Genomic DNA, 12538 nt, shown 5'->3' with positions numbered 1-12538 from the left:
CGGCTGTGTGCAGGGCTTACTCCTGGCTGTGCTCAGGGATCACTCTTCTGTGCTCCTCAGGAGACTCTGTGGTGCTGGGATCAAACCCAGGCCCGTCAGGAGAAGGCAAGTGCCTCGACCCGCTGCACTATTGCTCCAGACCATTGTTGTTGTTGAGGGTTTGTTCGGGACCATGTCTGATGGTGCACAGGACTACTCCCAGCACAGTGCTCAGGGACCCACTATTGGCAGTAGGTGCCAGGGATCAAACCCTGGTCTCCCACTTGCAAAACATGTGCTCCAGCCTTTGAACTATTCTCCCCCGGCCCCAGGGTCACTCTTTAAGCGTCCGGAGATACAGCACAGAGGGGTTTGTCTTCACGGGGCAAGAGCCAACATTGCATAGTCTCTCGAGCACTGCCCAGAGTGACCCTGAGCATAGAGCCATAAACAGACCGTGGGCACCCCTACAGTGCACAAAACCCCAAAATAAACAAAATCATTCTTCAAGAAATTATTATCTTTGGCTAGGAATATTGCACCAAAGATAATGTTCTTTGTCAACCACCTGATTCTCTGTACTTCAAAAAACGTACAAGACGGCAATTTGAGGGATAGGATGGTGTCAACGGGAGCCTCCATCTCTTCTCTCCCACACAGAAACTCAGACGGGAGGAAAATTCCCAAGCGTTTTGCTAGCAGAGGCAACTGATAGTTGCATGATACAACAGTGGCATCTAGTGGCCATATTAGTCTATTACCTCTCTGCTCTTAAAAAATTAAAAGGTGACGGGGAGCTAGCTCAAGCCTTCCAATTTTTAAATACCAATCAGACTCCATGGAAAGTTGGGTGGGGCACATTGCAAGACTATAAAACAGCGAACAATTACAATGATGAGTGTAGAGCACTTTGACCTAGAATATGCAGTCTGGCTATGCATTCAGTCAACGGCCAGACAGCCAGGGTTTCTTTCCTGAGTGCGGATACACTGAGCGATTGCTGTCAGGGTTGCATAAATCAGCCAAAGTACCTCAATTTTTGTTGATTTCAGTGGATGGGAAGCTTGTGAAACAAGATTCTCTCTGTTAATCTTGATGAGGCTTTTTTCCTCCCATACCTGCCTCTCATCTCTTATTCAGTGCCCCCCACACCCTTTTTTGAGTATTCATTAGGTTCAAAGCATTTGTCTTAGAATTATACAATATAACATAACTTCTTCTCTGAAGGAACAAATAGTGCCCACTGCAGACAGCTCAGGGCCACCTGGTGGCACGGGAGGTGCCAGGCACTGGGTGACTGAGGCCTGTAGGGTGGAGTCAGGACCTCAGCTGTGCAGGGGTGTGCGCCCCCACTCTCACTCTTAAAGCCCTGCATCTCCTCCCTTGGGAGCTCGGACTTCACCTGCGTGTGCAATGTCTGGCCAGACACAGACTGGAACAAATGGAATGGAAAGAGGATCAGTTCTTCTTAAACAGGGAAAGAAGGGAGGGAATGATGGAAGATCCTACTTAAATATACACCTTGGGCCCGGAGGGTTAGCCCAACAAGCTGAATATATACTTTGTATACTTTGTATGTGGGATACCTGGGTTTGCTCCTGGGCACCACATGGTCCCCAGCACAGAGCTGGGAGCAGCCCCCCCCAATCACACACACACACACACACACACACACACACACACACACACACACACACACACAAATACACACAGCACTACCTGGGGTGAGCCCCAAATCCACCTCTCCCTCTGCATTCCTTTCTCTGCCTCTCCTTCACTCCCCTCCAGAGCTGCTGTCTGTGCCCTGTGACCCCCCCACCACCCCCATCTCACCCACCTACATAGACTTTAGTCTCCTGCTCAAGTGGGGTGGACGCACTCCCTCTGCCGATGCAGCCGATGCAGAGCCTCTCCTCACTGTCCCCACCAGTCCTCCCCTTCCTCCTTCCCTCTAACCTGCAGGTAAGGACAGGACGACACCCCACCCCACCCCCACCCCGTGGCTGCCCTGCATGAGTCTTTGGATCTCTAGAACCTGCCTCCGCTCACTTGCTTGACTCCAGCGTCCCTGTCCTGAGCATGGTTCTGAGGAGCCCCGAGGCTAGCGCGAGTCCCAGTGAAGTGCGGGTAGACCAGCTGCTCCCGCCTTGAGAGTTCCTGCTGACCACGCTGTCCACCTGCCATGAGAAGCCACCACTGCTGCCACATCTCCAACTCGGCATTGGTGGCCTCAGCTCTGACATGGTCTGATTTCCCTGAGGCCGGGAGCTTGGCCGGGAGGGGGGACCCTGGGATGTGCAAGGGTGGAGGGAAGCTGAGGACACTCTGGTGGAGCATGTGGGGTTGGGATGTTTTACACATGAAGCCCTACCATTGACTGTTTCATAACCCACATGATACCCAAAATAAAACTTAAAAAACTAAATGTGGAGGCAGGAGAGATAGTGCAGTGGGTAAAAGTGTTTGCCTTGCACTCAGTGGAGCCAGATTTGATCCCCGCCATCCCATATGGCCCTCTGACATCGCCAGGAGTAGTCCCAGAGCACAGAGCCAAGAGTAAGCCCTGAGCAGAGCCAGGCATGGCCCCAAAACCAAAAATAAGATAAAATGTTCCAGTTTCCAGGTCCGGAAAAGTGGGGAAGGTGGGGAAGGTGCTTGCCCTCTACACCGCCGGCACAGGTTCAATCTCCAGCACTACGCAGGGTTTCTGGAGTAAGTGCTGCGCGCCACTGAGTGTAAAATTTCAAAAATAAATTATTTCCATTTCCACATCAGAGGGTGCTCTGTTCCCTGCCCTAGGGCACCCTGCAGTGCACAGGGGAAGGAGCAGGACTCTGGAGGGCCCTTTTGTCAAACACCACCACTCTTCCCAGCCTTGAGGCCGGCAGGCTAGTGTCCTCAAAAGTCATCAAATACCTTTAAAGATGAATGAATGTTGTTCATCATTAGGAGAGACTTTCCAAATATGACTAGCTGTGCCAGCAGTTCTGCAGCAAACCTGTAAAACAAGGTTTTTTTGTCTTGTTCTTTTGTTTTTCTTGGTGCTTGAGCCACACTCAGTGGTGCTCAAAGCTTACTCCTGGCCCTGTGCTCAGGGATCACTCCTGGAGGTGCTTGGGGGACCATATGGGTGCTGTGGGGATCAACAAGAGTTCACCATATGCTAGGTCAGAGCCTTAACCCCTGCACTATCTCTCCGGGACCCCTCAGGCAGTTTTTCCTTATCACTAATTGTCTCTAAGGTGGTGTCACTGTAGAGGTGAAAAGGACTTGCAGTTGACAGACCCGTCAGTGGAAGGACAGGCCTCCTTGCACACAGAGGAGGGGCCTCCCTTGCCTGGCACACTGCCATGGGCAGCACCTCAGGCTGGAGTCCGTTGAGGTCCTGCAGACTCAAGGGAAATGTTCACGACCTCCTTAACTGTCTAGGAGAATGACTTAGAAAGATTGGATTACACCAGGGGACTTTTCCATTGGGGCGCCCCGAGGCGAGGGAAGAGCAGAGGACTCCTCATGGAGCACTTCATCAGACCTATCATCCTCTCCTGTCATCCCAGCTCGCCACCTGTCCCAGAGCCCTGAACCCCAACCCAGCTCTTAGCTTCACTCCCACTTTTCTCAGTCCTTGGAATCCAAGTATCTGTGTGCACACCCCAGACATATAATCATTAGATTTGTTGGGTTTTGCCTACAAATCTATCAACTGTTGATTTAATGTCTCCACCAGTCTGAGAAGAACTTGGACGGGAAATTTCTTCTCTTCCATGACCTAATCTAGCAACTTCGCAGATTTTAAATATGTTTAGGCTAGTCATCAGTTGGACTTCGCTTCTCCACTGATGAAATAAGAAATTGATGCTCTGAAAACTGATGTCATCATTTTCAAGTTATAGCATGGAATCTGGTTTCACAGACACATTTTAAAGATGCTAGAATATTTTGTTTTGTTTTGTCTTTTTGTTTTTTGGGTCACACCCGGCGATGCACAGGGGTTACTGCTGGCTCTGCACTCAGGAATTACTCCTGGCGGTGCTGGAGGACCACATGGGATTCTGGGAATTGAACCCGGGTCAGCTGCATGCAAGGCAAATGACCTACCCGCTGTGCTAACACTCCAGCCCCTACTAGAATATTTTTATTTCAATACACTTATAATAAAATATTTTGCACTTTGCAGTTTGTCATTTATTGTCATTTCTTATTTTGTTATGTCCCTTTGAAAGCTTCTCTTCTATTCTTTGTTCTTTCTCGCCTTCATGGCAAGTTGCCTTACAGTTAATTCTTTATGTAGCAAAAACACATGTGGTGGAGATGCTATAATACGGGGTTTGAGGGGATAATATCAAATTGTAATTGCCAATAGAAGAACCATCGGAGGAATTGGAGACATAGTTCAGCAACGTAAGCATTTGCCTTGCATGCAGTTGACTTGGGTTTGATTCCCAGCACCCCATGTAATTCCCTGACCCTGCCAGGAGTTTTCCATGAGTGCAGAGCCAAGAATAATCCCTGAGGATGGCCGGGTGTGCCCCTTCCCCGCCTCCACCCACTCTAAGTTAAAAAAACCACTAAAATGCAGTTAGGTATGGTCTCAAAAAAAATAGAAAGGTATTAGATCAATTCATGCATGAGAATGACCATTTAAGGCTAACCTGCCCTGGTGGAAATGTTTGATCTTTATTTTGAACCGAAAACAACCTTTGAACAATTTTCTGCCCACCTAGTCATATTTGTATCTGCAGGAGTATTAGTCCTTCATGTGAGAAATAGGAAGTGCTCTCCCCCTCCCCAGCTACCCCCCCCCCATCTTTGCTGTTGCTGTTCTGAGGGTCAGGCTCGCACACACCTGGTTCTGGTGCTCACACTCCTAGTTGTGGTGCTCCAGAGACAGAATACTTTACTGAAACTCTGGGAATCCCATTACCAGTGCTGCCCAGATGGAGCTTGGCGCATATGGTGTGGGCCAAGGGTGGAAGTCTGGGCCTCACACTGTGAAGGCATCTGCCGCTGAGGCATCCCCGGCCACCATAAACATTCACTTTTAACATGCCGTCACTTCCTGAAATTAGAAACACTAGGATTTTTTCTTTCTCTGGTTCTTGTTTGGTTTGGGGGACCATAGCTCTGTGCTGAAGGGATCGGTCTCAGCTCTGTGCTGAGGGGATCATTCCCAGCTCTGTGCTGAGGAAATCATTCCCAGCTCTGTGCTGAGGGGATCACTCCCAGCTCTGTGCTGAGGGGATCACTCCCAGCTCTGTGCTGAGGGGATCACTCCCAGCTCTGTGCTGAGGGGATCACTCCCAGCTCTGTGCTGAGGGGATCACTCCCAGCTCTGTGCTGAGGGGATCACTCCCAGCTCTGTGCTGAGGGGATCACTCCCAGCTCTGTGCTGAGGGGATCACTCCCAGCTCTGTGCTGAGGGGATCACTCCCAGCTCTGTGCTGAGGGGATCACTCCCAGCTCTGTGCTGAGGGGATCACTCCCAGCTCTGTGCTGAGGGGATCACTCCCAGCTCTGTGCTGAGGGGATCACTCCCAGCTCTGTGCTGAGGGGATCACTCCCAGCTCTGTGCTGAGGGGATCACTCCCAGTTCTGTGCTGAGGGGATCACTCCCAGCTCTGTGCTGAGGGGATCATTCCCAGCTCTGTGCTGAGGGGATCACTCCTGGAGGGTCTTAGGGGACCAAAAGTGATGCCTGGAATGGAACTGGGATTGGTTGACCAGTGCAAGGCAAGCAGCACCCTCTCTGTTTCCTCATCGTTTTTCCTCTTTTGTTTTACCAAATGTTTACCTGGGTGGAGGAGACCACAGAAAAGCAGGTGGAGATGCAGAAGCTTCTAGAAGCAACTACTTGGAGGTTGTATAGGGCTGGAGAGCTGGAGCCACTCTGGATTCAATCCAACCCTTTGCCCTTTGTGTGTGTGTGTGTGTGTGTGTGTGTGTGTGTGTGTGTGTGTGTGTGTTAGTTGGACTGGAGCAATAGCACAGCGGGTAGGGTGTTTGCCTTGCATGCAGCGGACGCGGGTTCAATTTCTCCGTCCCTCTCGGAGAGCCTGGCAAGCTATCGAGAGTATCCCTCCACACAGCAGAGCCTTACAAGCTACACATGGCACATTGGATATGCCAAAAACAGTAACAGCAAGTCTCACAATGGAAACGTTACTGGTGCCCTCTCGAGGAAATCGATGAACATTGGAACGACAGTGCAACAGTGCGACAGTGCTACAGTGTTTGTAGTTGGTGGGGGGAGTGCACACCAGGTAGAATTCAGGGCTATTTCTGTTTCTATGCTTAAGGTCACTCAGATGTGGTGCTGGGAATCAAACCCGGACACATGCATAAAACATGTGCTTAGCCTATTGAGCTATCTCTCCAGCCCCCGTGTATGCCTTTCTTTAAAAGTTGTTGTTGTTGTTGTTTTTAATTTGAGTTGTCATAGTTCACAACACTGTTTATGATAGTTTCATATGCAAGATGTTGTCAAGGAAAAGAGCTTAAAACTTTTGGTGTCCATCTTCATATCCTTATCACAACTCTTTGTTCCTTCGGGAGCTTCTTTCTGGAGGAGGGTCGAGTCTTCTCTGGGCCTGTGCTGGCGCCAGAGTCTTACTGGACCTCAATATCTGTTGGAAATAATGCTTTTAGCCGCCACAGGCTAGTGACAGAGAAACTTCTTTAAATCCCATCTTGGTTTTACTGTGTCCCAATAACTCATTGTTAAGAGTGCCCCCTCCCCAATCTACCTGCCTGATTCCAAATCAATGCTATTGAAAAACCAGTACAGAGTTTTCATACCTGTTTAAGATAGCCATTTCAGGTATGGCCTGACCCAGGATCACCTGGTATAAGAAGGGTTGTCTTTCTTAGCCTTGCTTACTGAGCATTAACTTATTCTCCAGTAAAGTCTCTCCCTGTGGTGATCAGAGAGCCACCCGTAGCAGCCTCTGGGTTTTTCTTTCAGAGCTCAAAGTCAAAAGAGAGCAAATAAGCTACCCCAGAGCTCAAAACAAAAACCAGAAACAGATGTTATTAGTCTAGTAGTTGACCATGGGTCCAATACCCTGGTCAGAAGAGGAGAGATCTGAGTGGTTTTGCTTGAAGTCTGTGTTCCAGAGATCCAACCCGGAACAGTAGACAAGAGACAGAAGTGCAGGAGGTTGGCCCTCAAACAAATTAGGGACATTGTTGTCCTGTGAAGTTGGAAATATTCTCATTGTTCAGATATAGAAAGGAAAGCTCCTAATGATGTCACTTGCACAAAATCATACTTCTTGATTTTATTATAGTCAAGTCTGTAATAAAACAAAAAGGATGGTGGCCATTCCCCAGGCAGGCAAAAGCAAAAGAGGTGCTCCGGGCAGAGGCTTATGAATACCTGGCTAGGGAAATCAAGTGTTTTCAGCAAACTTCAAGTTATGAGCAACATTTTCAAACTGTTAAAAAGAGCAAAGCAGGTTAGGGAGAAAGCTCGCTGGACTGTATAGTATTTCTCTACATGCAGGAGGCCCATGTTAAATCTCCAGCACCTCATGGCCCCAAACACTGAGTTGGGAGTGACCCCTGCAAGCACTGACCTGAGAGTAGCTCCCCAGCACTGCCAGGTGCAGCCCCAGGACAAAAAAAAAATTTAAAGAACAAAACTCAGCTCTGCTGTTAGATGGAGCAGGACCCTGCCATTTATCAAGTAGATGACCATGGTCAAAACATGTCCCCATTCACCTGTCATGATCTTAAATACAGGGATATGTTTTCAGGGGCTCTTGGAAGGAGAGGGGAATACCTCAGATAAAGAAATTAGTCTGATTCCCAGAACATAGAAGTACAAAACAGGTTGTTATTGCACTGATGAGAAAGCCAGAGGGTGATAAAGGCGATGATACCAGGAAAATCAGCTGGAAAAGGAAACATAAGTGGGGTCCGTGCTAAGCAGGAATCTTAGCTTCGGTCCTCTAGAAAATGGAAAGGTGCTTGTTGAATTTAGTCCAGGGCCAAAATTAGCAGAAAAGTCTGGGTGTCTGGGAGGCGGGTACCCACGAACACATGAGTGCACCTCTTTGCCTTGTTTCAATACAGATTACTCCTGGACTCTGTAGGAATGCACTACCTATGAGCTACTTTGGACATCACTATCTCCCTTCAAAGAAGGGGCAGCTCCTTAGAAAATTAATCTAATTACCTCCCAGAGGCATGTGTCCTAAAAACCAACAGTTATGATAGCAAAAATTAAAATATTCAGAAGTAATTGACTGTGCTATTTTTTTTTCATTTTATTTTATTTTACTAGACAGCGTCCCTGGTTTTGCCAAGGTGTCGAAAATCAGATGGGTCGGACACATAATACGATTTAGAGACAACACAATTTGTGATGTCCTATGACTTACTCACAAAGGTCTCTCATGCACCAATATCTCTTTTCCCATGTATATCAATGTATGTGCACAAAGATTGAATTTGCAGTCCCCTCTGCAGGGTTATAGCTGATGCACCAACTATGGCAGCAAAACTCTCTTTAGCTTATGTGGCCACAGGAATGAAGATGTCACCTCCACCTAACAAAGTAACTGGCTACTGATGAGGACAGATTCCATTCCATTACCATGAAATCAGTGGGGCCAGTTCCTGGGGGGTGAGAGTGGTCTGATAGGAGCTTCAGGGAGGGAGAAAGAGTATGATTTCATCCGAGATGGTTGTAGGGAGAGGTGACATCAGTTATAACTCATGTTGGGACATAAATCCAAACTGTGGGCTTGGGGTAGCTGGTTGGATTCCTCCTCCTGCTGTGACTGGCCATTTGGGGGCCCATTACGCGAGTCCTGACTCCATGGGTTTAATCACCTGTCCTCAAACCCTGATGCAGGAAACAGCAGATGCATTTGGTTTAGCTTCTGCTTGGCCTTTCCTGCTGGACTAGAGCTGTTACCAACTGGATTTCATGGGACATCAAAAGATCTTGTGGTCGCCCACCTACGAGATGGTCAGACTTCTTCGTCAAAACCCTGAATGAGGGGGCTGGAGCACAGAGGGTAGGGCATTTGCCTTGCATGCAGCCAACCCGGCTTTGATTTCCAACATCCCATATGGTCCCCTGAGCACCTCCAGGTGTTCATTCCTGAGTGCATGAGCCAGGAGTAACCCCTGTGCATTGCTGGGTGTGACCCAAAAAGCCAAAAGAAAAAGAAGGAAAAAACCCTGAATGAACGGTTTGAGGCTCTTTGTGTTCCTGGAGCGAGCAGATACCATTGGGCTACACTAGCACACAACAGGGACAGATGGAGACATTACTGGTGCCAGCTTGAGCAAATCGAAGATCAATGAGATGACAAGTGATACAAGTGACACTATTTAAAAAATTTTTTAATTGAAATTCCATGATATAGACCATTACAAAGCTGTTCATGATTGGGTTTAAGTCATACAATGATCCAATACCCATCCCTCTACCAGTGTACATTTCCCACCACCAATGTCCCCAGTTTCCCTCCTGTCATCCCCCAACACCAATCCCCCCTCCCCCAGACTGCCTCTCTGGAAGGCACTTTTCTTCTCTCTCTCTCTCTCTCTCTCTCTCTCTCTCTCTCTCTCTCTCTCTCTCTCTCTCTCTCTCTCACTCTCACTCTCACTTTCTCCCTCACTCTCTCTCTGTCTCTGTCTGTCTGTCTCTCCTTATGTGTTAGGGTTTGCAATACAGTAGTAAGAGATCATTGTGTTTGTTTAGTGCATTCAGTATTTTTATGGGGAAGGTAAGGCTGAAAGTAGCTTTTTTAACTGGGTGGCATCTTTGGGGTGTGGACATAACTGCTGGGACTTCTGGAAGTACAGGGAAGTGAGGGGGGGTAGCCCATCGACACTGAGAAAGCCTGGAGATTTCAGTCACAAAACCCACATACTCGAATTTTCAGCAGATTGTATCTCAGTGAGGTCTTTCTTGAGATGGAGCCCAACCAGGGGCATGGTGGTGATTTTGGATTGTGGGAGGAAGCAGCTGTTGGGGGCTCTACTTGGATGGGCACCAGGATAAAATGCCCCCTCTGGTTTACCCTAGTATGTTCAGCTTTATGCAGGTCCAAACTTAACTGCGGTTTTTGATCTCTTTTGAGATTTATTTATGGGTCTCTGTGCAAGCTGGGTAGTAAAGGTTACATGTAACGCTGGTGTTGGTTCATGACGGTGACTGCCAGTGCTTCCAGGAGTATAAGGAAGGGGGCTGGGGAAGTTCTCCATCCCGACTCCAAGAAAGCCTGGAGATTTCAGTCACAAAATCTACATATCTGAATTTTCGACAGGTTAATATCTCGGTGAGGTCCGTCCTGAGATGGTGGAGTAGGCCTGGGGCATGGTGGTGATTTTGGATTGTGGAAGCAAGTGGCTGCCAGGGGATTTGCTTGGATGGGAACCAACCTGACCTACCCTCTCTGATTTACCCTGACCTGTTCAGCCTTGCATGAGTCTAAGCTTAACTGCAGATTTTGATCTCTTTTGAGGTTTATTTGTGGGTCTCTGAAACAAAGGCCAATAAATGAGCTTGTCTAGCTGAGCCAGAGGTGGTTTGTGGGTGTGGCTCCCACATACCTAACTTTTGACTGTTTAGGTTCTCAGGAAACTTGGTCCCAAGTTATTGGGGTTTGGCTAGAGGCCCCATGGCAATTTGGGGGTATCAGAAAGCCTGTAGGCACCATCGGGCTGCTGATGCACTCGCCATGCGGGTAGAGGTTTACCTGCTCATGACACCACACCCCCTATTTATTTTTCTTTAGTTTAAAGGATCTGTGAAGACTCTAGGGAGCAGTGCTGTCAAATACGGGTTTCCTGAGCCTGAAGGAAGAAAATGGGAAGGAGCATGACTGTGTGGAAAGGTCTGAACAGAGCTGAGCAGCAGAACCAAGACACTGAGCTTGTCCAGCAGGCCAGCACACAGGCATGGATCCTGCCCTATAGCCACCAGCCACCAACTGCTCAGACCCAGGCTTTTTTTTATTTTAATTTTATTTTAGTCTTATAAAGTAGTCCATAATGTTTGATTCCATTTAATATTTGAACACTAATCCCACCACCATTACATCTTCCCACCACCGTATTTTGGATGTTCCCATCCCAAACCCCAACTCCCACCACAAAGCAGAACCAAAATAATTTATTTTGTATTGTTTGTTATGAATAGATGGTTGGACATACTCCAAAAACCTTTCCTTAGAGGAGAGTGTGTGAAGATTATTGTATTTCACCCACGGGCCATTAAGCCCTTCTATAAGAGATTTCTAATACGTCGTTAAGGGTTAAGCCTCTAAGATTGGTTGCCTTCTTCTTTAAATCCCATCAAACGTGCTGTGCTACTCTTGGAGTATGAGTGGTGTGAGGTATGAGATGTCGGGTTTGTGGCCGTGAGCTCCAGGGATAGGTTTACTTGTACGTGAGGCTCGGCCCGAGTGTGTGGAGAACAGCTGTGAAGATGGTGGAGGTTGAATCTGGAGGTTTTCAGCTGCCAGGGCTGGGTCCCTTGGTGCAGGGAGGGGCCTCACCGCCAGCCTCCAGGGTGCCCCGAATAAAACAGCCTGATGCGGGGTCCAGTGGCATGGCTATGGCAGTGTCGTTTTCTCTTCTGAGAGAGAAGGACAATGAGTCTCTGGACCATGGTTGCTGATGAGATTATCTGGTGCCAGCCAGAGGCGGTGTGTGAGACCCAGACTTCCTTTATGTAAACATTGCCTGGCTCTGCTGAAACAGCCATCCAAAGGGGCACACCCCCGCACCCCCAGCCCGACTAGATCCCGACTTTGCTGACTTGAGTCTGAACAATCTCCTGTGGATAATGGATTCGCCATGTTTCAGTGACTCAAACACGGGGACGAATCTCTGTTCATTCTGTGGGTGAACTATAATTCCTCCATTCCCCTTACTGGGAGATGGTGACAGTTTCCAGATCAGCATTATAAATTTCATGCCCCAATGAAGGTCTACATAAAAATCTTTCACTGTTATCACTTCCAACTGTAAAATAGCTCATATTCTTTCATGAAACCCACTTGATAGTTATTTTCTCAAGTTTAAAAAATTCAGTCTTAAGTATTTCTTCCTTCTCAAAGGATACAATTAGAGCTCATTTGATAGAATTCCGTCTTTGCTGATGACGGGGAGGGAAAAACCTCCTAGCAAGTTAAGAATAATAAGTAATTTCCCTAATTTGATCAAAAGACACCTACCAGAAGTCTCAGCAAGATTCTCACTTATTGTTTCCTTAAAAGGCAGAAATGAAGTATGGTGCTCATTGTCATTGCTTTTATCAATCCTGGAGATTTCAGGATAGGAAAAGAAACTGCAGTTTATTTCCAGCATGAGAAAAAGCAGGTATTCCCATTCGCTGCTCATATAGCATCAGCAATCTTTACCCACTGGCAATTTGGAAATCTACATGTCTTTCCATGCCTGTCCAAGGCCAGTGATGTGGCTCAAGCACTTGTGCTAGGTCTAGGATTAGCTCCCTCCCACCACATACCCTCCCACCCCTACCAGTGTGGCCTGGTAGGCCCTCGGCATCAGCAGGAGTGGCCCCCACAGCAACACA

The sequence above is a fragment of the Sorex araneus genome, chromosome 10 (genome assembly GCF_027595985.1).
Source record: "Sorex araneus isolate mSorAra2 chromosome 10, mSorAra2.pri, whole genome shotgun sequence".
NCBI classification, from domain to species: domain Eukaryota; kingdom Metazoa; phylum Chordata; class Mammalia; order Eulipotyphla; family Soricidae; genus Sorex; species Sorex araneus.
Note: the sequence above shows the minus strand (reverse complement) of the source record.